The sequence below is a fragment of the Mastomys coucha genome, unplaced genomic scaffold (assembly GCF_008632895.1).
Source record: "Mastomys coucha isolate ucsf_1 unplaced genomic scaffold, UCSF_Mcou_1 pScaffold20, whole genome shotgun sequence".
Lineage (NCBI taxonomy): Eukaryota > Metazoa > Chordata > Mammalia > Rodentia > Muridae > Mastomys > Mastomys coucha.
Window position 1 is genome coordinate 12,485,500 of NW_022196903.1, and position 27,872 is coordinate 12,513,371.

At 37.3% G+C, this 27,872-nt stretch overlaps 1 protein-coding gene across 1 annotated transcript in view; it reads right to left on the reverse strand.

Moving 5' to 3' along the window:
* The window catches only part of Tfec (transcription factor EC), a 65,276-nt gene extending 38,897 nt beyond the window's left edge, over positions 1–26,379 (reverse strand). Inside the window, exon 1 of the mRNA XM_031381210.1 lies at positions 26,199–26,379. The gene's annotated coding sequence lies outside the window, so the exon portion shown is untranslated. The remainder of the gene's footprint in view (positions 1–26,198) is intronic.
* Positions 26,380–27,872: the final 1,493 nt, after the last annotated feature.

Genomic DNA, 27,872 nt, shown 5'->3' on the forward strand with positions numbered 1-27,872 from the left:
AGTTTTATATTGAGGTCCTTGATCCACCTGGACAATTGTTCAAGGTGGCAAATATGGTTATATTTTCATTTTTCTACATAGCTACTACCAGTTAGACCAGCACCATTTATTGAAGATGCTTTCATTTTCCCATTGTATATTTTTGGCTCCTTTGTCAAAGATCAAGTGTCCATGAGTATGTGGTTTTCTTTCTGGGTCTTCAATTCTATTTCATTGATCAACCAGTCTATCTCTGTACCAATACTATGCAGGTTTTTATCACTATTGTTTTGTAGTATAGCTTGAGGCCAGGGATTGTGATTTCCCCAGAAGTTCATTTGTTAAGAATTATTTTCATGATCTTGGGTTTTTTTGTTTTTCCATATAAAATTGAGAAATGCTCTTTCCATGTCTTTGAAGAATTATGTTGGAATTTTGATGGGGATTACATTGATTCTGTACATTGTTTTTGGTTGGATGGTCATTTTTACTATGCTAATTCTACCATTCCCTGAGCATGGGAGATCTCTCCATTTTCTGAGGTCTTATTCAATTTATTTCTTGAGAGACTTGAAGCCCTTGTCATACAAAAGCTCAGGTAACAGCATATATTGACAAGAATGTGGAAAAGGAGGAACACTCCTCCATTGCTGGTGGGATTGCAAACTGGTACAATCACTTTGGAAGTCAATCTGAAGATTCCTCAGAAAATTGAAAATAGATCTACCTAAAGACCCAGCTATACCACTCCTGGGTATATACCCAGAAGATACCCCACCATGACACAGAGGCACATGCTCCACTATGATCTTAGCAGCCTTATTTGTAATAGCCAGAAGTTGGAAACAACTCAGATGTCCCACAATGGAAGAATGGATACAGAAAATGTGGTTCATTTATGCAATGGGCTACTATTCAGCTATTAAGAAGGAGGACATCATGAGTTTTGTAGGCAAATGGATGGAACTAGAAAATATCATACTGAATGAGGTAACTCATACTCCAAAAGGACATGCATGGTATATACTCACTAATAAGTAAATATTAGCAAAAAAAAAAAAAAAAAAAAAAAAAAAAAAAAAAACAAAGAAAAAAAAAAAAAAAAAAAAAAAAAAAAAAAAAAAAAAAAAAAAAAAAGTACAAAACACCCAGGATAGAATCCACAGAACTCAAAAAGGTTAATAATAAGGGTTTAAGTAAGGATACCTCAATCAAACATGGGAGGGAGAATAAAGTAATCATAGGAGGGAGGGAGGGAGAGCCTTGGGTGAGAGAGGTTACAAGGAGGGGAAAGGGGGGACATTATCAGGTATTGGAGGGGGGAACAGGAGTGAAGCTCTGAGGGCCAGCAGAAAGAATGGAAACAGGCAACCTAGGGAGGTAGGAGGTAGGGGGACTCTCTAGAATTTACAGAGACCTGGGAGGTGAGAGACACTCAGGACTCAGAGGGAGAAACCTTAGATGAAATGCCCAACAGTGGGGAGAGGGAACTTGTAGAGTCCACCTTTAGTAGAAATACAGGGCATCAAGTGGAGGGATGAAGTTATCATGCCACAGTGAAAAACTCCGACCCAGAATAGTCCCTGTCTAAAATAACTGCAGAGACAAAAACAGAGAAAAGACTGAGGAAAAGGAGGTCCAGTGACCAGTCCAAATTGGGATCCAGCTCAAGAGGTGGCTCCAGGCCTGACACTAGTACTGATACTGTGGTATGCTTACAGAGAGGAGCCTAGCATGGCAGCCCTCCAAGGGGCCCAACAAGCAGCTGAAAGAGTCAGATGCAGATACTTACACCCAACCAATGAATAGAAGCTAGGGGCCCATGTGGTACAAATAGAGAAAGGCTGGAAGAAGCTGAAGAGGAGAGTGACCCCTTACAAAGACCAGCAGTCTCAACTAATCTGGATCCCCGAGATCTCTCAGACACTGAGCCACCAACCAGGCAGCATACACCAGCTGATATGAGGACCCTGACACATGTACAGCAGAGGACAGCCAGGTCTGGTCTCAGAGAGAAAAGCAGCATCTAACCCTCAGGAGACTTGAAGCCCCAGGGGCTGGGGAGGTTTCATGGTATGGGGATATCTTCTTGGAGATGGAAGAGGAGAAACAGGATGAGGAACTGTCGGAGTGTGGACCAGGAGGGGGATAAAAGATTAAAGTATAATTTAAAAGGAGTCTTAGCAAGGAGATGGTGGTGCATGCATTTAATCCCAGCACTTGGGAAGTAGAGGCAGGTGAATTTCTGAGTTCGAGGCCAGCCTGGTCTACAGAGTGAGTTCCAGGAAAAAAAAAAAAAAAAAAAAAGCCTTTAGCTTAAAATGTCACTTTATAAGGATCTAGTACCATCATCTGGTCACCATGGCACTGTACACACATGGTGCACATATAAACACTCATATACATAAAGTAGAAATTAAAAATAAATTAAAGCCACCAAAGACCAAAAAGGCCTAAGAATAAATAATTTAAAAACTATAGCCACAAGATAAAAGTGTTGCAAACATTTAAGAATTAATGCAAGGATCCTTTTCACTATTTAGAAGTCAATTGTATAAATGAATAAATAACATACCAAGAACAATAATTCCCTTCAGGCAGATATGGAGCATCTTTTGCAAGGTTTATCTGGTCCACTGCACACATCCAACATCCAATACCCCAGCACCTTCTAAGCATCCTATCTGAGTCTCTGCCAACTCATAAGCTTCCATCAGGAACCCCTCACACGTCACTTAACCTCCCCAAACAGCCCAACACTGCATATCCTTTTCCAAGGTCTAGATAGATGATCATAGTTCTACAAGCAAACTTCTGTTTTCAGCCAATGGAGAAAAACATTACAGATCATCTTGGTAAAGGGATGAAAGGGACAGAAAGACTTTAAGACCCAGAGGAACATGGAATTTTCTGTGAGACTGCCTCCTAAGAACATTGGAGGAGCTACACCTGTGAAAACTTAACAACATGGCTAAATAAGCATGACCTGAACAGGGGTATGAGTTGACATGTTAATATGGAGGAGAATGTTCACAAGGCCTCAACTGTAGACCAAGAACAACAGGCATCTAAGGAATGCCCAGAGTAAAAAAGAGTTTTCTCCAGGAAAGTGTTCACCCATTAGTGATCAGTCCTGAAAGCATAAATATACACAACATTATAAAGACTGAGCAGGTTGTGTTTCTATATTTGGAAAATGCACACACATACAAACACACACACACACACACACACACAGAGAGAGAGAGAGAGAGAGAGAGAGAGAGAGAGAGAGGGAGAGAGGGAGGGAGGGAGAGAGGACACCATAAATTTGATAAGGATGTCATAGGGAAGGATTTACAATAGGAAAGGGAATTGGGACATGATGTAATTATATTATAACCTCAAAATAAATAATTTTTCATTAATAAAAACATCAAGAAAATTAATTTATTTTAGATATTAAGGCACACATGATTTATAAATTAGTAAACAGAAAAAATATATCATATGAACACTAGTCTCCCCTAATACAGGAATAAGTAGAATAATTTCAGATAAGAGCAAGTCTCAGATTAGAAATTCATCACTAATTTTGAGATCTGAGAGCTGAGGAGTGGCTTAGTGGATAAGAGTTCTAGTTTGCCAATATCAGGTCTGAGTACCTGATATCAACTCCCCAGCACCAACTACCTTGTAGAGCTTGGTCAGGCATCCCTATATTTCTACTGGGGTGGAAAGTAGAGGTGGGAGCACTGCTAGAGTTTGGTGGCTGCTAGGCTAGCTTGAAATTCAATAAGAGACCCCATCTCAAGGGAATAAAGCCCAGAGTGATGTAGCAGGAAGGACACCTGATATCCTACTCTGACCTCTATGTACAGGTGAATGTACCACAACACACACACACACACACATACACACATTCAAAATGATGAATGATAAGTTCTTCAAGATAATGAAAGGACTTAATGCACATGCAAAAACAGAATGCCAAAACCCTGAGGCTGAAACAGATGGAAATTCCAGGGTGAGGAAATGAATTCATTGTTATTGCTGTGAACCAAATTGCTGCTGTAAACAGTCAAACAACTTGGGACTGGATGTTTTTTCCTTTTTCTATCTGTATTAGGGCAGAATAAGTGCAAGGATTATTTTTGTTTTGTTTTGTTTTTTCAAGACAGGGTTGGTCTGTATAGCTCTGGCTGTCCTGGAACTCACTCTGTAGACCAGGCTGGCCTTGAACTCAGAAATCCACCTGCCTCTGCCTCCCAAGTGCTGGGATTAAAGGCGTGGGCCACCATTGCCCAGCTAGTGCAGGGATCCTTATTCCCAAGACCACTGATAAAGACACATGAGAATATAGTCTACCCAATGTATTGTATTATATTATATTTTATGATACTATGTTGTATACTACCTAAAAAATATAGAAGTTGAAACAGTAGGTGACATCTAATTTGTAATCTTATCTTTTGGATCAGCCTATGAAAGATTCAAGACTGCAAGTCTTGAATTTCATTAAAGTTTAATTTAAAAATAAAGTAAAAGTGAGTGAGGTCCTGAAGAAATTAAGAGAGCTACTGAAAATGAGGGCAAGAGAGGCATGGCATGGCTTGCGGAAGGGGTGTTTATACCTGACCTGGAGATACATGCATTTTCACATGTTTTCATAATAAAAATGCAGTTTTCAAATTATTCATTCAACTTCTTCAGTGCTTCATAATATAGCTTCTGCCTAACTTTTCCATGGATTCTATAATTCATCAAGTGAATAACAGTTTTTGTTTGTTTGCTTGCTTGCTTGTTTCTACAGGGAAATTTAAGAAACAAGCAAATATTTATGTCAAACCAACTAGCTTTGGAGTACTCTACATACAGACCCATATTTTTTTTATTCTATAATACTGTCCCCTTGTACCATACCTCCTTAAATTTTGCTACAAGTAATATAAATTACTTTAAATGTAATTTAAATTTAAGTAGAATTATAGTTATTTTAGCTTCCTTTAAAAAATTATCTTTTCATAGATAATTCAACATCCACTAAGCAAACATTTAACTGTTTCCTTTAAAAAAAAAAAAAAACAGCCCCAAGAGAAAATTATTCCTCTCCAGATAGCAAAGCTATGACCCACATGTCGTCATCCACCTGGAGAGCACTTATCCAGCCTGGAAACAAAGAACGTGGGAGGAGACAGGTGTTCCTTCTGCAACTACTTCTCTCCAAGGACTCTAAAGAGTAACAGCAAATATCAATCACAACAACAAGACATTCTGTCACCACTATTTTGACTAGTAAAGCAAACACAGGCTCATACCTAATAAGATCACAAAAATAAAATGTACCAACAAGATAGATAGATAGATAGAGACAGACAGACAGACAGAGAAGGAGAGAGAGAGAGAGAAAGAGACAGAGAGAACTTGGTGATAGTTATGAAAGCTCATACACAATCACCTCTTATACATGAACATGCAAACAAACATTAAGAAGGATGAAAAACAGCCATATTCACTACAACATGACAATCCTTAAGAAATTTTGTTAATTTTATAATCTGTTTGAATATAATAAATGAAAGAAAACATTTGGACTTCACAAATGAGTAATAGGTAACCATTAGTTATGTCTTAATCTGCAGAGGTATGTGAGAGAACATCTATTTTGGGGGGCTTATGAATCTTCTACCTCCTAGGTACAATTCAGAATAGCCAAATGACATTTCTTAATGTTCTACAGTAAAGATTAATAACTCACTTCTTCAAATCTTACTTTTCTTACAGCAGTCTGTGAATATGATACACCCATAAATCTCATCTTGACTAACCTAAAATTATACAGCAGAGTCTGTCTGATTGAGATGTAACTACTGAACGAAAGTGGGACTCAGTTCATCAAAAGTTTCACTTGGGTTTCTGCATAACTGTCAGCATATTTCAATTGAGTATTATATAATCCAGAGTCATTTAATGGATAATGATGTGAAATGTGATTGTAACATATTCCTCAGTCTCAATCATTTGAATTTGGATAATTCCAGTGATGTGTCTTAAAGGAAAAAAATCTACACTTAAAACATTTTAGCAAGATGGGAGTATTATCAAGCAGAATTTTCCTAGTTAACTATCATTCTAGCAGTAAAATGTTGGCATTCAATGGGATTCAAAGAAATCTAGCTTCCTGTATAACTTCATCTGTGCCATTTATATATGTGCTTATTGGTTATATTTATATGAAATCTTCAATCAAATTATCATTTCATACATACAAAAGATAAAAGGCAATACCTGCAAATTGTTGTTTAATTTTACTGACTCTTAAAATTATGTTGAGATGAGCATTTATGTGTCATAATTTGAAATCAGTGTCAGAAATTAACTTCTTCAGTTGAGTTTTAAAGAAATACAACCACCACACACAAACCATATGCTAAATTATAGAGTATTCAAAATACTTTAAGGTCATGATACTAACTTGATTTAACATTATATTCCTAAGTTTAATATTCATTAATTATTTTCTTTTCATATGCCATGAAAACTAAGAAATTAACCTATTACTAAGATACAACTCTCAGCTCAATTATACAAATATTTTTGTGTGTCTAGTATATGGCAAACACAAGAGATTCCTTGAAGAGGTGAAATTCTAAGAGAATAATATTTAAACATATAGTTATTGTTAAACATGACAAAATCTATAAAACCAAAAGTTGCCAGAAAATCAAGCATAAGCTCCCTGATAAACTGTGAGCAAGCCAATCAAATATAAAGTAGTTCCTGCTACTCTAACAAACGCATGCAGACCTGTGTCCAGTAGATATTTGTGCTGGTCACAATAGTCAGAAAGTTTATATGGTCCCTCTTTGACAAAAAATGGAACAGAGACTGAAGGAAAGCCATCCAGAGACCACCCCACCTAGGGATCTATTCCATCTTCAGACACCAAACTCTGACACTGTTGCTGATGCCAAGAAGTGCTTGCTGACAGGAGCCTGGTATGACTGTTCCCTGAGAGGTTCTACCATCACCTGACCAATACAGATACCCATACTCACAGCCAACCATCTGAGTAAGCCTGGGGACCACAATGGAGGAGCTAGGGGAAGGACTGAAGGAACTGAAGGGGATTGCAACCCCATAGGAAGAACAATATCAACTAACTGGACCCCCCTCCCCCAGAGCTCCCAGGGACTAAACCACCAACCAAAGAGTACACATGGAGGGAACATGGTTCCAGATACATATGTAGCAGAGGATGGTCTCATCTGGCATCAATGGGAGGGGGGGCACTTGGTCCTGTGGAGGCTTGATGTCTCAGTGTAGGGAGATGTTAGAGCAGTGAGGCAGGAGTAGGTGAGTGGGTGGTAGAACACCTTCATAGAGGCAAAGGGCAGGGGGGAGAGGGAGGATGGGATGTAGGAAGTTGTGGAGGGGTAACCAGGAAGGGGAATACCATTTGAAGTGTAAACAAATAAAATGATTGAAATATAAATAAATAAATTTTAAAAAGGAAAAGAAATACAGTCCCCCTTCTTGTGAAGATTTTAATCAAGCAATTATGCAGATGACTATGTGTCTTCAAGTACTCTAGGAAACAGGAAGAAAAGATGGATATGCATGTGTGTACTTGGAAAGACACTTTACCTTAGCAGAGTCTGGGAAGGTAGCATTGAAGAGATTGAGGGATAGCTCTGGTAACTAAGTGTGTAGAAACTAGAGGAAGTGTGTAGATAAAACGCACTGGGGAAAGATGGAGCACCATGTTTAAGGACCATGGAATGAGAGGTAATAATAGGTAAGAAAGGTTATGGAGAAGGAGAAACTAGGCCAGAGAACTATGTCATAAACTGGAACTGCAGCGGCCAATGGGACTTTCTCTTTCCATTTGTTAGGTATTTAATGGCTTTGTTTCCTTCACCCTGAGAATTTAAGTGGTAGAAGTTAATTCCACAGTTTTTCAAGGGGTAAATTTTGGTCAACAAGAAAGTTGCTGCTTAAGCCACAGCTATCTGATAAGAGTGAAGGGAGTCAAGAAGAAAAGAAAGATGGATCAAACATGTTTCAAAACACATTGTTGTAAAAACTGAGTTCTCTGGCTTAAAAAATGGATGGATAGTCGTGCCCAGCACTCTGAAAACTGGTTTTTGATAGAAATGGGATACTACTTTTGTCAGCTATGCATCTGACAGATAATTCATAATGTGAATATGCAAATAGCTCAAAGATTAAGTCCCAAGAATCAAACATCCTGATTTTTTAAATAGGTAGCAGGATAGTAAAATAGACAAAATTTAAACCAGCTAGCTCTGAGTCATGGCAGCTACAATAGTGACTGGTCTTTCATGATATGTCCACTGGGACAATAGTACCACAAATGTGATGAAAGTAACCAACCAAGTTCTGTTTGGATTTAAGACTGATTCAAGTCCAGTACAATTAATAGGATCAAATATCTGTGCCTGGATTATAGGCACTAGGGGAAAATCTAATATATTTTTCTGCTAAATGAACATAGTAATAAATTGATACCAAAGTTCTTATGTATATACATAGATTAGTATATACTACTCTAAATGTTCATTAGAGAAGCTTCTTTATAAAGTAGATAATGATTAATACAGAGATTCCCAATTGGTTAACATGTGGTGAATAAGATTATGGAGTTTTTTCTTCTAAATAGAATAGTAATAAAACAACCTGTCCCTGCAGAGAACATTAGAGATCAACAAAGAAGAGTGTAAGAGCCAGAAGTAATGGGCATCTGTGGTAAAACAGTATTTTACAGACACAATACTGCCATTTACACACGGGAACTCTTATTACCTGAGCCTGAATGCCCAAGATCTGTGTAATAACAAGCCAGCCAAAACCCCAGAATAGATTAAGGTGAACCACAAGAAGTTTCACTCCTAGATAAGCAGCTTTTTGGAAATTGATGGCTGCTGGCAGGAGACATTTTGCTTTATGGATAAAGGGTCCCTGAGAGTTACCTTATGCTCCAATAGGCAGTCATACAGCCATGAACATACAGGGAACACTGAGTGGACTAGGTAGGTTATAAAAGGAGACTGCGTCATGAAGGTGGGAGGAAAATCAGTAAGAGGATAGGTAGGAGACTAACTAGAAGGGAGAGGAAAGGGTGAATTTGAGCAAAATACATCACGTGCATCAATGACATTTTCAAGCAAGAAAAGAAAAAGAAAAATTACCTATACAACTAAATGGCATGTTATTCAAAGAATAAATACAAATGGTGATAGAAGACTTAAAAGTATGTTTGACATTCCTATCCATTAGGAAACCATTATAAGATCCATGTTACCCCGTCAAAATGGCTATCAGGAAGAATTATCAATAATAACTAAGGCTGGTGTAGATAGGGGGAAGGAAACCACTACACACTATTAGTGACACTATTAGTGGAAGTATAAATCAGTACATCCTGAATCTTCTCAAAAAAATAAAATAAAAAATAACTACCTCATAACCCAGCTCTACAGACCTGGGCAAAGAACACTACATCCTATGATATGGACACTTGCATATACATCCATTTTGTTCTACTCACAGTAACTACAAGTTAGAAACAACCAGCATGTCCAATAATGAATGGATAATGAAAATGTGGTACATATGCACACTGGGATACAATTCTACTGAAAATAAGAAATAAATTATGAATTTTTCAGAGCCCTGGGCAGTGATGGTGCACACCTTTAATCCCAGCACATGGGAGGCAGAAACAGGTGGATTTCTGAGTTCGAGGCCAGCCTGGTCAATATAGTGAGTTCCAGCACAGCCAGGGTTACAAAGAAAAACCCTGTCTCAAAAATAAAAAACAAAACAAAACAAAACAAAACAAAACAAAACAATGAATTTTTCAGAGCAATGGATGGAACTGGAAAAAAAAAAACTCTATAGAGTAAGCAAATGGAAGCCATAAGGACAAAGCCATGTGTTCTGTTTTACATGTGGCTTCTCATTTAGACTCTCCAGTTATTTTTGTTAGATTTGTTTAACATCGAGGACGTGTGGAAACTAGGAAACAAAAGGATGAGAGGTGAGGGGTTATCTGATTTCACATAAGCTTAAATATTTATAAAGATAAGTCAACAAACATGCTTAAATAATTCTCTGTATTTCTTATTCACTCGTCAGTTAAAGCAAAACTCTCCTGTAATGCTTGACTGTACTATTTTTCATCCCCAGTGACCTTTTGATATTATTTTCATTATGAAGTAGCAAATGTTCTTTCAATGGTGCAGAGAATAAATGGGAAACAGTACTGGCTTCTTTAAAAGGTCATGTTTCAAATATTTTTGGAAAGTTACCAATGCACTTTTTAAAAAATTCCCCATATTCTAGAATAGATCTGAAGTCACAAAAGAGAATGTTTGTGGTAAGAATACAAAACTCACTATTTTTGAAGTGTCTTACATCATTCTGTTCTTCATGTACTACATTTATCATTTGTATTATATCCTAGAATTTGCATTTGGGATGATCACAAAACAATGCCAATTTCTTTGAACTTTATAAAAGAAATTCACAGACTATTTAATTTGGTTGTAATTAATATATATGAAGATAGATATTCATGTGTGTGTGTGTGTGTGTGTGTGTGTGTGTGTGTGTGTGTGTGAAAGTTTTACACTTTTGTAAAACCTAAAGTGTCATATAGAGGTTTACGTTAGAGGGGGAAAAAACCTAAACAATTAAAATGGCTCTAAATGCAGTTTGACTGCTAATTTTTTATATCTTTTGTCTACTTTATGGGTTGATGTATGATCATCAATTAATGAAGTCATTTCTATCATAATAAAATGTCATCATTAGAAATTCAGTATTCTAGTCTAACAATTTTCAAAAGAATATGATTGGGGCATTTTAGGTAGTTAAATATTAAAATAATCTAATTGAAAATGAGACTTTGAGATTATTCATTTTGATTGACAAACTGCTGACACTGGCTCTGTTCATAAGTACATTTCCATCACTCAATTTTTATAGAGATTGGTGTCATTTATGAGAAAAGGGTAAAACTGATTTTGTCTTTGTTTTACTTAGCTAATCTATGTGATAGATTTTTTTGGCTTTCTGTGTTTCACATGCACCTGTTATTAAAATGTGTACAATGCCAAATTCCTCAAGTATTGTGCCACCTAAGGAATGACCCTCAGTCACACAGTTGTCATAGATTGACCTCCCCTTGTATCTAAAGAACTGTTTTTCTTTAGAATAAAGGAAACATATATTTGTTTTGAATTTTTATGGATGCAAAAATTATATACCCAAGGAATTTTAATTCACTGGAAAAAAAGCAAAGAAGCTGATGAACTAGTCAAAAGTCTTGAATGCAAAAACAAAAACATTGAATCTCAAGCTAAATCATTCATCCCCGTCATTCAAGTAACTGTTCCCACATCTCCACCAGGAGAGGTCTCAAATGCAGACACATAATAGGGCTTTCCTAGAGTTTCACATCAAAAAGCTTGCAGCTTGCACAACTCCACAAAACTGTCCCTTGATGTATACACACACACACACACACACACACACACACACACACACACATCCCACACACACACAAACACGCACGCACCCACACACAAACACACACACACACACACACAAACTAATAAAATATGTTTAAATTTATAAAGAAGTTGGATAAATTTACCATGACAGAATGGATGCATACTAAGTCTTTCTTCTAGATCACTCAATGTAGAGAAATAAAACTGAAATGCTAAATGATAGTGTAATTTGTAGTGCACAGATAATTTTCTAGTAGAATGTCAGACTCAGGATCTCTTTTCTACACAGTTTTTGAGAAAATATACCAACTATAAAATGATGAAAAACACCTTCCCATCAATGACATAACGACAGAACAAACTGTATTTGAAAGATATTTTAACATTTTTAAACCTTCCTAATAATTTGTTAAGACTTTGTAGTATAAAATAATACCCCCTATCAAAGTTACTGACATTTTAAGCCCCAGAACCTCAGAAGATCCCAGAAGGAACCTGGATATGTAATTTTCAGTTACACAGGAATCCTGTAGATATATGGAAGGTTCTACCATGGAAATCTAACCTTCGATTACTGTACAGGTCCAGCATAGCCATTAGGGTCATATAAAAAGGAGACAGGACAGTCAGACAGAGGGAGATGTGGCAATAAGAGCTGAAATCAACGAGACACAGGAAACTAAAAGCCATAAAAGCTGGGAAGGCCAGGCGACAGAAACCCCCTAGATCTCCTAGAAAGGGGGAAGCCATACCTATGTCCTGAGTGTAGCACAGGGCAGCTTTGCACACACACTGCCCACCAGATTTCAACAGAAAACACTTCTGTCCTGATTTCAAACTAGCAGGTTTTTAACAAAATTGTTACAGCAGCAATGAGAAAGGAACAAAGATACATTTTTTAACTAGTTCTGTGTTTTAATTTTGCCATTCTAGTGACATTATGGATTTTGCTGAGGACTTTTTAAGAAATAACCAGCCTAGAAATGCTGAGAATATGGGATTTCCCAATCATAGCTTTACTTGAGAAAATGCTGGGGAAAAGAAAAAAACAGTTCCCCAAATACAGTGCCTTCAGTTAACCTCTTGATGCTAACAAAATGCTCCTGTAGCAGAAAATACACTAATAAAATAGTTGCTTCCTCTCTCTCTCTCTCTCCTCTTTCCCTCTCTTTTTCTCCTGTCCTATCCTCTCCTTTTCTCACACTGACCTCAACAAAATATACATGAAGAAAAATAAACAATAAACATAGAAAGCAAAGCTGATGACAACTGATAAAGAGCTGAAAATATAACTCTAAGCTTTAATCTTGAAGCCCTAGTAAAGTACTAGGGGTTTGGGGGAAGGTAGAGTTATAATCAGGTCACACTTCAGAAATATGCTGCCAGAAATGACATGGAGTCATTAAATGACCATGCTAGGACCAAAAACAAACAGCAATTTGCTTAGTAACTTGGGAGAGTAGAATAGAAAGCCCAAGAATGGAAATAGATTTTTGTAGTGTAAAATGTAAGCCCGGTGTTTTTCATAATATAGACAAAGTAGTGATTAACAGTGTGTATGTCTGGTGAGTTTACACAGTGTATAAAGGGGATGAAGAGTCCCATATGATTCTCTGAGGTGAGATTAGAAGAGATGTAAAGAAGTATTATGAAACAAAGTATATTAAAAAAAAACAATTCAACATTGACTTAATGAAATCAGAGTCTGAGAAACATCTCAGAGGGAGGTTGTAAACAGCTGAAGTACAGAGCTAGGTAGAAGGATGGACTTGGGAGAATCACTGCATCATTTTTCTGTAAGTTCATCCAAAAGAACAAACATCAGAAGAACAGAGCGTCTGGAATTCTAAAGAGCACCAAGGGATGGTAGAAACAAAAATCTCACAAACGTACCAAGAAATGAGGGGCAGCGTAAGACCACAAGGTCAAAGTAGGACGGAGTTGAAGAGTGCTTCACAAAGTCAAATGCCACAGAGAGAAGAAAATGAGTAGGAGATGCTGTTAGCAGACCTGGAAATAAGTGGGTCACTTCAGACTCTCAGGAGCACACTTCCCAGCTGTGGACAGAGAATGGATAGCAGCCTGCAGGGACAGTGAATTGTGAACAAGATCTCATGACTTAGACTTAGACACGGTGCTGATCCCTCTTTCTCCACAAGCTCCATGGAGGAGCTCATTTGGTTGTATAATTTGCAAGACCAGATGCCTTCCAAGTTTCTTTCTCTGCACCAGATTTCTGTGTGGTATAGCATCAATAATGCAATGATATGTGAAGTAGGCTGCACTTGGCACCAAGCCCTCCTTACTATCAGCATAAGTGATGCTGTCCAGTGGTTTCCAAGGGGCACTTCAAAGGTTCTACTCATCCTCTAAAGTTCTTCTGCTTTCTTCATAGTTTATATGTGTGTGCTAGGGGATAGGTGGCCCCCAATCATAAAGAAGATGATAAAATTTCCATATTTCAAACACTTCAGTGGTTCTAGAGTGAATAGAAGTGTGTGTGCATATATGTTTGCATGTGTGCTTATAGAGACACCTCAGATGCAGAAGGTAATCGATTATTAAATACAGGCAGAAGGCCCAAAGGAAAGGGATGATTGATTAATTAGCTGGCTGAGAATAGGTGTCAGACCAAAGCAAAGACCCAAGCTTTATCAGAAATTGTCTCTTTCTGGGAAATTGAATCTGACATTTCAGATTTCTGGGACTCTCTTGTTGTATTAGATTATTTCAATGCAATTCTTTGCAAATTCATCTACTCATAATAGAGAGAGAGCTAAGAAGGTCTGAAGCAGGAGGAGAGAAGCTAAATAGAAGAAATCTGCCCAGTGAGATGAAAGGTGGGCTGGAGTGCTTCGGGGTGGAATGAAAGGCCCAGCTGCAGATAAAGACCTGTGGAATAGCCGGGCTGTGGTGGCACACATCTTTAATCCCAGCACTTAGAAGGCAGAGGCAGGTGGATTTCTGAGTTCGAAGCCAGCCTGGTCTACACAGAGAAACCCTGTCTCGAAAAACCAAAAAAAAAAAAAAAAAGAATGAGATTGTACAAAAGTTGTGGAATAGCAATTACATGTTGTTATAGGACTGACTTCTATGGTGGCAGCATGGGGCTGCAGTCTCCATGGATGACCGAAGAAGCAAAAGGCAAGGAATTCTAATTAGAAAAGGTTGATTGTGAAAAAGTAAGGGCCATGCCAAGTAGGAAAAAAGTTGGGGATCCAGTGAAGGAAAGGACTTCACTGGAAGTCAAAGGGGATACAGAGTAAGGGAAGAGAGCAAAAGCAACTGCAGGCTGTGCTCTGAGATCTAGGGCACTGGAGCCTTTCTGAGTACTCATGAACCTCAAAATCAAGACCTCCCTGATCTATCCTTACAGATTCTTCACAATACTTGCAAACATGTTTCTGACTTCTTTGTTATGATTTGTAGGGTACTTTAGAATGTCAAAGTGGTAGACAGTTTATTAACATTAAAAAATAATGATCTAGTGCAGAAACAATTTGATGTCTTGATATTTGCACCATTGGTAACTCTAGTCTCCTTCGCAGGCTCAGTATATATGAGTGTTCTCTAGCATACAAACTAAATGTTGTTGTTGTTGTTGTTGTTGTTGTTGTTTCGAGACAGGGTTTCGCTGTATAGCCCTGGCTGTCCTGGAGCTCACTCTGTAGACCAGGCTGGCCTCAAACTCAGAAATCAGCCAGTCTCTGCCTCCCAAGGGCTGGGATTAAAAGCATGAGCTACCACTGCCTGGCTCAAACTAAACTTTTTAATATACAACAACAAGGTTATAGTATAAGCAATCAAGTTGCTTTGAATGGGATTCTTATACAATATTATTTATTCCCAGAGAATTTTTATAGCCATCGATTAACCCCTTTTGTGATCTCTGACTTAATCACCTGTAACATTTATTGATATTTCAACTAATTAACTAGGTTGCAAAGAAATAAAGATTGCAGATGTGTAAGCAGGCCAAGCCTACTTACCTCTGTCCTGGTGCTCACTTTTAAGTTAAAAAGTACATTCATAGTTTAAGGTTAACAGCATAACTCGGTACATACTGTTTGATTTTAATCAAATACATATATTGTTATTCTGTCTACCTTTTCTCATCTGACCATCCCATCCAGCTAGTGAGTTGAGAATCCTTACACTATGGCCTACACAATAAGTTAAAAGGTACGAGTATATGCTAGAACAAATCAAGCACCCCAAATCATCTCAGGCCAATTCCCTATTCCTAATCAGGAGCAATCATTGAATATTTTGCTACTCAGGTTAACAAATATCTTTATGAAAATTTCTAATGCCAAGGAGGGAACATTTCAAAATTAATCCTCCTGAGTTTTTTTCTCTAACATAAATTTGTAATAGTCTGAAATGTGTAATTGATGTTCATTATCAAGATGATTACTGAAACAGGATGAAAATTTATGCTACAGTTTGTTAAGGATGTGTGATATATAAATATATAGCACAATGGCCCCAAAAGCATTTTTTTTATAGTAAGAAATTTTACATAGCTGTCTCTTTCACTCCAGTAAATGCCTTATTGCTAAAAGCAATTACTTATAGTATGACTAAAAAACATAAACTTGAAAGCAAAGTCAATGTAAGCTTCCTTTCCCTTGATCAATTACAAATTTAAAATCTACATGATAGATTAAGTGACTGTAACAGAGAGAAAATATGAATGTTAGGCCATCTGCAGAAACCTGTCATTATTTTAAAGTCTTTGCAAACACTATGTCCCTAACTTCTTTTTAAACTTACCATTGAATTATTTTTTATGTATACAAGATAATATCTAAATCCAGAACATTTACAAAATATTTTCAAGTGAAAGGTAAGAATTTGGAGGAGTTAGGGAACAGCACATAAATAATTCTTTCTAACAATAACAGGATATTTCAGACTCTCAATGTAAACACATTAGACTACTCGACCAACATAAACCAGACTTTAGAAAAATATGCTTAGAGCAGACAATAACCTTATTATGTCTTCCCATAAAAATTTAAGACTATAATATAAGCATAAATCTTTCCTTCCATTTTTACAGTGTTATTTTTGTCTTGCCCAAGTTTGGAAGTTCATTTCAAAATCAAGTTTCCGAAGGGACATTATAATTGATACCTAAAATGGCTTCCTTTAAAGCTAGTTCAAATAGCAAAGTTCAGCCAAAATTTTCTTGCCTCTAATAAAAACTTCTATTCAGTGTTTTGTTTTCATTTTCGTTCATAAATTCTCTCTAAAAGGACTGCCACTATTGGCATGGCCAACTCTGTTTACTCTAAAACACTGCTAATTAAGTAGGTTACATGATATCTGAGAAGTCATTTACTGTCATATGTCTATCATCCACCCTTCAGAAAAGTCAAGGAAAATGAGACTTTCTTAGGATGCTCCAAAGTTGGAATAAAGTTTCAGCATTATTGAACTGTGTGTGCATCAGGAAAATGTGATTGTGTTGTAGCCTATAAATACATTGCCAGCTCTAACTATCGCAGAGACATCTCAGTCTAGAAAGTCAAATGCTGTAGCATGTCACTTTCAAACTTCTCTCCCTACTCCCAGGGAAATAGGTGAAGATTTCAAATAAAGTTATTTAAAGTAGATTCTGGTATACAGCCACCCACGTCCTCCTGAGTCAAATTTATCTGTTAGAATGTCTCCAGTCAATCTGACCACTTCAACCTGACAGGCAAGCCAACCAAATCAGCAATCAGCGGGCCAAAAAAATCTGTCAAAACCATTGCCTGAACTGGTGATTACATTTTGACTGACTTGAGCAGTCAAGTTAATCAAAATAGTCAAACCAGGTTTCTCATGTATACAATCTCAGGGTTCTGCTGTTTCTGAGGTGTGTTCTGTTTATATATTTGAAGAAAGTTTTATTTCATTGCATTGTTTAGGAATAACAAGTTCAAGAAATTGTGAGCTGCTGGTTTGACAATCGAGGCTCACATCACATTGGAGTGAGTCCACAATATCAACAAAGTGAAGAAAAGACCTGTGGACAGTCTGAGATCTATGGAAAGAAGACAAGAGGCAGGAGCTGAACTTAGGACCACATACATGATCAGACATTAATACGTTTGCTAATTAGGACATTAATACATGGGTCTAAACAAAGGCACATGCTAACCATACCTTATTAGATGAAACAAACCACCCATCCCATGGAGGATGTGGAAAAAGTGATGCAACAGTTCTTATTTATTCTCAATATGAGAATAAAAACTCCCTTTTTCAAAAGGGAGTTAAATGTGAAAACATATATTGACTATATTTGCAAATGGAGGTGAAAGTATGTGATCCAACTGCTCATTGACAAAGGACAATGTGGAAATGTATTCCAGTGCATACAAAGCTATGATAGATTGCAAGTTTTAGAATCAATGAGCTAGCCTGACTCCACAATGAATGACAAACCATGTGGATTTGGGCCATATGTTTCCTCCCAGTATGCATGTGCACTTAATGGCACAATGAATATAATACAACAACATAATTCTCAAATAACTCCCAAGCATGATCCAATCAAAATCACTTAGTTTTGAAAAATCATTCCCAAATATTGGACAAAAGCTTGTGGACTGCAGGAAGATGAAGTGCACCATAATATTGAAAGCCTCCTGTTCAAATAAAGTATTTTATTAAGTAGTGACCTGCTTAGCACATACTGTTTAGCATATGTCCTATCAATAGTTAATCATTCAATAGTAGCACCTATAAGCATAATGGTTAGCATTGCAAGATTGCTATTCTGCATAGGCATTCTGTTGAGCATTATTCTGATAAGCATTATATTGGCTTCTCATTTAACAGCCTCATAGAACTCCTAATAGATAAATCAGGTATACAAATGAAGAAACAGAATTCCATAAATAATACAACCTGCCTGGAATCAAAAAGCTGATTATGACAGAGGTAGTTTGGAAATCTAGCCATCTTGCTTTAAAGTCTATGTTCCTTCTAATGCATGTTTCTGAGAATGCATAATATACTTAACAATAGCTTGCATTTCTGGTTACCCAGCAAAGAAAGAGTTGCCATTGCAGGTTTGGAACTTCCTCAAGAGGCAGATCTCACTCAGAAGGAACTGTCGGTAAACCATAGAAGCCAGAATGATCTAACACCCACTGAACATGTGCAGAATACTGCTATTGTGGTTTCTAAATTGCCACATTAGCCTCCAAAACAATAAATGTTTACCAGATACACCAAACAGGCTTCAAGGAATTTGTCGCTGTAAAGGGTTTTAAAGACTTCAGCAAACAAATACAAGGTACAAGGTCCTGTCACATGATAATAACCCCAACATGAACAGGCAGAAAACAAATGTTTACAGTACCAAAATAATTCCATGACGTTTTCATGGTTATTTTTTAAGTCCTCACAAGAGACAGTAATCTCAAACAGAAGTGTGTAAAAATCCTAAAGACTGGAGGACCAAGAATGAACTGAGCCACTGGGAAGAGAGTCTGGGCTTCGAGCTAAAACTCAACATTGGAGGGTATGATCTAATGTATGGGATGAGCATCTCAGGAGACTTGCCCTGGGTCAGTCCATCTCTCTGTGATGCCTTATCCTCTAGATGGAAATAAAAACAGTGAACTCTTTTAAATGTGCCCTATGGTCTGATTAAAGATTGAAAAGGGCTCTAAAAATCCACAGCACTCCCAGGGAAAATGCTAAATATCATTATCATTATTACACCAAATGCCATAATTTGGTCTCCTCAGATTCCCTTTTTATGTAGATTCCATCAAACTCTGACTTTTGACTTTTCTCCTCTCTGACCAAATCTCCAATGACAAAGCAAAGGGAAATGTTGAGGCAATTAGTGGGAAATGGAAGCAATTAATTCCCTTTTTTTAGTGGAGACCTGGCCTCTGTGAACCAGTTTAACCAAAAATAATCAATGACCTTTCTCTGCCCAAACTGAAGCAAATCTACTTGATATTTGTCCCCGGTTATCCATCTACTGCTTCGACATTAATGAGTCTCTTCACTTTGCTCCTTTCTTTCATGAAATGCAGACATCTTTTCTTGTCCCTTGTTACCTCTGCATCTGCTACTTTTGCAAATTGAATACAGTTAGAGGCCTCGTTATCCTTGTGTGAGACTTGGAAACATTATTAGGAGAGCGTTGATTCTGATGGGTCTTTCCCCCATACACTGAACTGTTTCCCCTCTCCTGTAATGAAGATGAGGGTTTGTCTCTAACAAATGAAGAGTTTAAGTACTGCGTAGAGCCAGATCCATTCCAGTCCCAGTACAATGCTCACCCATTAGCCATCTTGAGAAAGTCAACTAGTCTTCAAAAATCATCATTTCCCCTTTCAAGAAATAGTAATAGCACCACTGGCCTCTAGAGTATTGTCAGATTAAAATGTAACAGAACTTGGGGAGTCCTTAGTACCTGAAAAGCACATAATTAACACATAATCAAGGGTTCCTATTATCACCTAAGAAGAAAGCAGCTATGAGAAAGATGGGAAATAAGAAAGAGGTAGCAGAGGAGGGGGGGGGAAGAAGGCAAGCTGGCAGGAAGAGACAGGAGGGAAGGGAAGAAAAGGTGGGAAATGGGGAGAGAGAGTTCACCAAATATAACTAATTTAGGCATGTGTTAAAATTCTTCTAAAGGGACTTCTACTTGTACAGGAGTAGTTAGTACTTGGTCCCTCTCTTTGGTTTCCCACTAAAAGAGTTAATATCGGCTTACTCACTTATTTTTACATAGTATCTCCTTTTCTTAGAAATTTGTGGGTAGTTGTGAGTATGATTATTTTTTTGCTGTGAGGATTTGTTTCATTTTTACACACATGTACAAGAGCATTGTCATACATCTCATTGGCTGTGTTTACTGGGATGGAGACATGTCAGTACAACCAGAAGAATGTAAATGAATTGGTAAGACAATTTTGGAGGACGGAGGAATGGGTAATATCTTACGGAGTAAAAGCAAATTGATAGTTCCTTCCTAAAGTGTCAGTGGCTACCTCATTTTCTCCTTCATTGTGCTCTGTATGTTCTGTCCCAAAGCAGAGGTCCCTGGGAGGAGAGCTACTTTTCTAGGAGACAGTATGAGGAGCTTAGCTATAAGGTAGAAGCTCATTGCCAGGTTCCATGCTATGAAAACCTGTAAGAAATGTGGAATTGAGACTTTATAAGGAGGCAGAAAAAGGACCTCCTTTCATGCTCAGAGGTATATTTCCTGTCTCAGAGCTTTTTTTGTTCAATCTAAGTTTAACCTCTTAAGAAATCCATTAGCTATTTTTGAGTACTGGAGTGGACTTTAAGCCCCAACAGAATCCTTATCGTTTAGCCTTATACCGGGGCCCTGACCTTTACTCTCCACACTGGGCATTAATTCTTATAGTTTACACAAGCAGAAAAAGACTTATTCGAAGTCACATGGAAAATGAGTAACACACTAAATCTGTTCCTTTGACTTCCTATTTCCCTGTGTGTTCCACCAGCTCCAGACCAGGCAACCACAAAGAAATCACTGAATCATGTGTTTGCTAGAACACACTTGCTTGAGAGCTGATGTCTGTCAACAGAGAAATGACTCTTTCTGTACTGGGAAATATCACTGCATATCAGAATCAATCCTCTCTCAAGAGGTGGGGTCTCTCATGTTCTCAGTAATATGCTTCCTAATTACCAACAATACTCAGATTTTTAGAATATGACCCAGACAAATCAGTCAACAAAGCTTTTTAAAAGAATTTCATTCAAAATACTCTGATCATGTTTTCCCCTCCATTAACTCCCCCATGATCATACCCACCTTTCCTATACCCATTTATCAAACTCCATGCTCTCTCTTTCTCTCTTTCTTTAAAGAACAAACTAACATGTGAAAACATTACAGAATTTTAAAAAGGAAAAAAAAAACAAGAAACACATACACAAATCTGAAACTATAATATACAAGCAAAACACCAGTAAGATAAAAAATAAATAAATAAAAGCAAAATAAAACTCACCTAAAGAAAAATAAAGCAATATGAGACAAAATGTCTACAAAAATACTATTGCGCTCACTTTGTATTAACTATATATTGCTTGGGCAAAGAGTCTAAAACCTGAATAGTTAATATGCCGAGTGAGAGTTGATTTGAAAGAACTAATTTTCCCATTGCAAACAGATGTCAGTTGGGCAGATCTTCTTGTTGGAGATGAGAAATCATGTCTACTTCCCCAGCCCAGCTCTGGGACCTTAAAAGAGTTAAAGAACTTAAAGACTTAAGAGCATTCTATAAACAAAAATACACAGCTAACCATTCAAGTCTTTTACCTTCTCATCTTTCTAGATGGCTAGAGCCAAAGACCTTAAGCAAATACTGATGCTAATATATCAGATCAAGCTACTTCTACTATCAAAATCCTCCAAGTCTTAAAATAAACAGTGCTTTTCAAGGTCTGTTCCCCCTTATCTCTCAGTACCTCCTTCTAGCTATTCCTCATAATGGCCCCAAGCTCTAAAGGAAACAGTGTGCTCCATTTTGCATATGCTAAATTTTTGCTCTAAGTCTTTTCTTTCATTGTTCAGCTACCTAGAGAATAGGGAATTATTTTTCAAGACCCTTCATCCTTCATCTTTCAGTGATCTTCTCACACCTTCATACTCTCGGGGTGTTCATCTACACTTTTAATATAAGATTTCTTTGTTTATGTAACTATGGGAACACCTAAATTGCTCATTGGCAGATGTCACCACCATTCTTAGCTTAACTTAACTGGCATGGTCTCCAGCTTCTTCAGAGGATGGTGTGATTGGTGAACACATTGTGTGGGTGGGCCCATTGACTAGCTTTTCTCTCTCTTCAGTTTAAAAGAAGATATGTTCCAGACTTCCCAAACATTTCATAAGGAAGTTTGGCAAGAAATTCTCAAAAGCTCATAAGAAATGGTTATTTTCCATTAAAAAGAAAGATGGAGAGGGCACGAAGAAAGACCCTGGTGCTTTAAATTTGAGAATACTGAGGAAAAGTTTTGTATTAACTTGGTAGAAAAAAAATGCAAAGGTCTATAATGGTATGTGCAATTTTGATAGAAAGGACAAATCATCCTTTGACAGAAAATTGCCTACAAATTATAATTGTAGAGGAGGGAAAGTGGTTTTTCAAATGGGAGAGAAGCATCTAAGAAGATGTCAAAGGGTCAGATGCCTGTTCACTAAAAGTTACTAAGGAGAAAGCTAGACTCAAAGTTTAAAATCTAGTAGTTAACATGCTCCCTGCTAGCTATTGGCAAGACACAGTCCCGGGCGTTCAAACGCATTTCCATCTACAGAGCCTCTAAGGGACGAGACGAGGTAAATACTAACCCCCGACCATACACATAGCCAGCATCCCAGATCCTCATCTAGACCTTTGTGTGAAATCACTCAGTATGGAATTATGTAGCAAGTCCGGGCTCACTTTCCTATTTGGGTCTACATACTATGAAAATCAAATATTTATTCACGTGCACATTGTCCTCTAAGCATTGGAAGCATGTTTGTGTTAGAAAGAAATATAGGAGGGAGTAAAAGGCAGGGTAGCTATGTCTGGTCCAGTGGAAGTAGCTAGGACATAAACATAATCTGTTTTTTAGGCAAACTAAAGAATGTTTCAATAAACACAAGAGATAATTCTAAAAATCCTCTCAAGGTAGCCCAGAAGTGGACATGAGAGCATGCGATCCTATCAGAAGTCCACCTCTAGCACCTTGAATGCTTCTCATTACCTCACTTCTTTTACATCAAATTCTCACCTCTTCTTTTAAACTTAAAAAGATAAAAGAGAGAAAAAATGCAGCCTAGTGGATCTTTAGAGTTAAGGGTCTCAATCTGCTGTTATCTCGGGGAGCAATTTTTTTTAAAAGAAAAAATTCAGTAACCAGGTCTTTCTCTCCAAAATTTTTTTTTAAAGCTATGGACAGGAACTCACTATTCTCCCACGTTAGCCCTGAACCTGAGCTCCTGATCTTCCCACCTCTGGCACCCATGTGCAGAGATCATCAGCATTCACCAGCAGCCCGAGCAACCAACCTATTTTTAACACTGGTCTCTTGAGGAAATTGCACAACGCCCTTTCACCTTTCCAGTCCTTGCCTTTCCCTATTTTCTTAATTTATAATACAAATTGCCTCCACTCTTAGACCGTTCTTCTTTTAGTTTACAAGTGCTCAGGGCTTTCCATGCCCCAAAGAATACAACTTCACAGAATCCCGGCGTTCATCTCTCCCAAGGTGGGGGAGGGGTGGGAAGGAAACTGCTGAGACCTCTCCAAACACCTGCAGCCTGTCTTGACAGAGTCCTGGATTGAAACTGGCAACTGTCAAAGGAACATTTTGTGGAACATTCGCTGTTCATTGTGCCACTCTCTTTGTTCTCTCCTGAGTCTACTATTCCCGTCTTCATTGTTTTTGTGGTTTTAGTCATCCTACTGCTTTATGTCTTGAATTCCTCTGCTAGGTCCTACTAAATACTACACATGAAACCGGAGTAGCAGCGCATTTTACTGTCTACCGTAGCTTTGCTTGTTGCCAAGCAGGTGTTCCTACCAAAGTGACATTTGCAAACATCAGGGTGATGAACACAAGTCTTTTGGAAACAGGGCATTTACTGAATCTGCCAAAACTGCATGTCTTATTAATTGTACGAGTTGAGCTCCTGGAGAACTCTGCAGTGGTGAACTGACTTGAAATAGTTTTACTTGTACACCAATGGACAAAGGATGAACATACAGGATTTGCACAGGTGTCCTGTCATTATCCATATGACTCTTTGAAGAAGCTGTCATCTGTGTATTCAAACTATTGTGGAAGGACACTTGGTTTTTTCAGTTTCAGCTTTCCTTTTGCCTTTCTGACTATTCAAGCCAGTGCTTTATTATTATTATTATTATTATTATTATTATTATTATTATTATTATTATTATCATCATCATCATTTTTTTTACAGTCTAGTGATTGCCCCCCTTCTGGTTCCCCCTCTCACAGTTTCTCATCCCATTCTTCCTCAACCCCGTCTCCAAGAGGATGTCATCCCACTGACAGGCCTTTTCACTCCCTGGGGCCTTAAGTCTCTCCAGGGTTAGGCCAGAGAGTAGGGGCCCTCAGACCAGCTCCTGTATGCTGCCTGGTTGGTGGCTCGGAGTCTGAGAAATCTCAGAGGTCAAGGGACTTTTGTTTCTTGAGACTGCTGGGGTCGCCCTCCTCCTCAGCTTCTTCCAGTCTTTCCCTAATTCTACCATAGAGGTCCCCAACTTCAGTCCAGTGGCTGGGTGTGAAGCCTCTGAGTCTGTCTCAGTCAGCTGTCAAGCCACTGTTTTTAAAAATGATTTTCTACTCCTACTATGCAAATCACCACAATACCTGAAAAGTGTACTTGCTTTAATTTGACATTGTATACAAACATCTTGCAAACTATCTTGGCTAGTTAGAATTTAAATCCTCATATCTAAGATATTGAGTTAACGTTTAAGAAACTTGTTTTGCTTTTGACATCCGTTCCAAGTTTCAGTTCAGCAAACTCTACTCATCCACTAGACTATTGTACTGCTTCACAAAGAAAGCAGTACAAAACCCACGAAACAAACAATGCAAAAACATGTATTCCACTGAGTTCATAGCTTTAAAAGTTTCTTTAAACACTCAAGTGTAAACCCCCAGTTTGACCTATTTAAGGTTACTTCCACAAAATATGGAAAAGATTTAATTCAAAAGCTACTTGAAAGTGTCTAGCCACAATCAGTTTTATGTAAGATCCAAGTGAAGCACCCTTCTCCTGTGATCGTGCTGACCTCGCTACTCTGTTTTAGCTTGCTTTGTTGACATAGCCTTTGAACAGGGAAAAATTGTCAAGTGCATTGAAAACTATCACTAAATGAGGCTTCAAGCAAATAAACTACCAATGAACTACTCAAGCAAAATTAAATATTACCCCAGGTTCATTAATGTTCTCAAAATGTCTATTCCTAATGAAATGAGGTAGTATTGATAATATAGAATAACCACAGGAACAAATATATGTGCATATACTATATAACACTTTTATATTATATTTGTGCACATATAGAGAAATAACTCTGGCCCTAATTTTTAGGACTTCATTTCGATTTAAAATTATTACGTTAAAAGTTACTGATTTCGTACACTTGAAATCTCCTAAACAAAATAATTAGATCTATATATGTACAAAGAGTATAGCATAACTTAACCTTCAGAAAAGAACACATGCTAAACTCCTGTCTGGTGTTATTATCTGTGAAGAACAAAACTTATATATTCTTACCTTTAAAAACCAATAAAACAGACATTGTGAGAATATAAATAGAAATTAACATTTACTCATAAAAGGGCATAAAATGCAATAAAATGTTAAATTATCTTCCAATTTAGTAAATATCTGAAAATATTAAACTAGAAGAAATTCTCTAGGTTACCATGAACTAAAACAGTGATTTCTACATCTTGATTAAAATAGAAGTTAATAGCATTCCAGTTATATCTTATCTACATTATAGCAAATCATAGGTTGGCTGCTCTAAGATCCTGATACCTGGTTAGCATGTAAGATGAAACCATAATTACAAGAGAGCTATGCATATTATCAAGGCAAAACAGGTATTGATTGAACTTGTCTTCATATTTGTTTAAAGCACAGAAAATTAACCTTCTGGTTTGGTTACCTACCAGCACTGATTGGATTCTAGCTGTGTCATCACGGCTACAAACAGCTCCAAATTGCAGTCCCTCACACCATAACCTAAGCACAAAAGTCAAGGGTCTGTTCGCGAGGAATAAATGGTTTGAACGGCTTGGAATCCACTTAGTTGAGGAAGGAGAAAAGAGAAGTCACCCATTAGGGCATTTCCTGAACTCTGGTTGGAATTTCGGTTAAGGAAGAAGAAATGACACAGCAGTTTCAACTTAAGGCGACTTCCTTTCTTTATCAGAAATATGCTACTAATTTGAGAAACGGCATTCCAGCAAAACTACTTCACAGTGGTGTGTCTACAGTAAAAATCCTCTCATTGATGCCGTTATTGCCCCATAATAAACATTTTTCCCCAGAATTTACAATGGCCGTATGTGGTTATTAGCTCAGTGGACTAAGACCCCACAGTTATTGCAACACAGTCTGCTTTACAAGTAAGTTTCTTCAGAACAATGACCTTGCCCACTTTTCAGTTAGGAATTACACTTTGACTTAGAATAGTTATTGTTTGAATTTTTGCTTTAAGACTATTTCCTGAATTTCATATAACACAAGTTTTCTTATTTCTCAATTTGTTCTCAGACTTCATAATAACATAAATCTTGACCAAGAATAATTGATCTTCCCACGTAGATTAGACAGAAATATAAAATTGAACTTTTGATGTATATGTGTGTGTGTTTGTGTGTATACATATATAGTATATATAAATACACATATACTATATATTTCTATATACTATATATTTATGCTATATTATAGTATATATAGTATATACTACATAGAGTATATGCTATGCTAAATAATATGATATGTATTATATATAAAATAAAACAAATAGCTTTCCTCTTGACCCTCAAAGCTGCCACTCAAATAAATTATCATCTTTCTTTCTGTCTGTCTTTCTCTCTTTCTTTTTTTCTACTCAATCAGACTTTATTGATGTCAGGGTCTAAAATATGAGCTTTTAGCCAGAATCACAAATGACTATAGTAAAAACAAACAAGTACACTAATCTAATTTTTAAAACAAAACACAAATGTTTTCTATATCAGAATTTGATATACTTTTCTGCAAAGTATATAATAATAAGCATTTTGTACTTTTGAGGGTATAAGTCATTCATGGCTTCACAGTTCTAATAATGGCATACTTACACAGTTCACAAATGTATGACCGCAGTAGCACCTCTATTTGTTTGACTCTATTTGGAAGCTCCAGAAGAGTCTATGCTCACTGTTTGTGACTCCACACTTTATGTTCTCTCATAAATCCATTCTAGTCAAGTTCTTAACAACTTCTGTCCAGAACACCTCAACTAGACTTATCAATATTACTAGTGGTAGTAATTTTTCAGTCCCAGCATATTTTCTATATCAATAGCATGTGCTTAATAGCCCTTTAATGTCTTCTTCCATTTGTATCAATGAACACTAATGATAGGCCTCACTGTCTTCATTTTCGTGAGTTTTCAGGGTACCACAGTAAGATATTCTTCTATATGATTAGGCGTTCAGATACACTCTTCTGTCTCCTTCTCTTTTCTGTGATTACTAAAATTGAAATACTTGCAGAGTCCTCTTACTTTCCAGACTCCTGACCTCTACACTGACAAAACCTCTGACTGCTGGAAAGGAAGCTGACACTCA